Source organism: Odontomachus brunneus, unplaced genomic scaffold, assembly GCF_010583005.1.
Source record: "Odontomachus brunneus isolate Ranch 3 - 2012 unplaced genomic scaffold, Obru_v1 Obru_scaffold_378, whole genome shotgun sequence".
In the NCBI taxonomy this organism is placed as follows: domain Eukaryota; kingdom Metazoa; phylum Arthropoda; class Insecta; order Hymenoptera; family Formicidae; genus Odontomachus; species Odontomachus brunneus.
The window spans coordinates 27,702-28,147 of record NW_022639828.1 but is presented as its reverse complement, the minus strand read 5'-3'; positions in this window follow the sequence as shown (position 1 = coordinate 28,147).

Genomic DNA, 446 nt, shown 5'->3' with positions numbered 1-446 from the left:
AAGAATCATTGATAATTACTTATTTTCAATATTAAAAATACTGGATAATAAGTAATTATCAATGATTCTTAGTATGATATTTCTATAAGGGTATGCGATAAATATTGATGTAATGTAGTGAACCAGTGATAATTACTTTTAGATTTTTAACAAAATGTTATAATGATTAATCCAAACCAAAAAAAAATAAAAAATCCAAGAAAATCCAAATTAAACAAATCGATATACTAAATTTTAAAAGAAACTTTTAAAAAATACTATTTTTGTAAGGGAAGGTGACTTCAAATGACGCTGTAATAACATTTTAATGATGTCTATAATGTCAAAGAAATTGATATGTCAATTGATATCACCATTCTATTTAGAATATGATATATTGCTATAATTTAACTATAATATTGCAAATATATAAGTGTAATATTTCAATGATGTAAATGTGTAATATT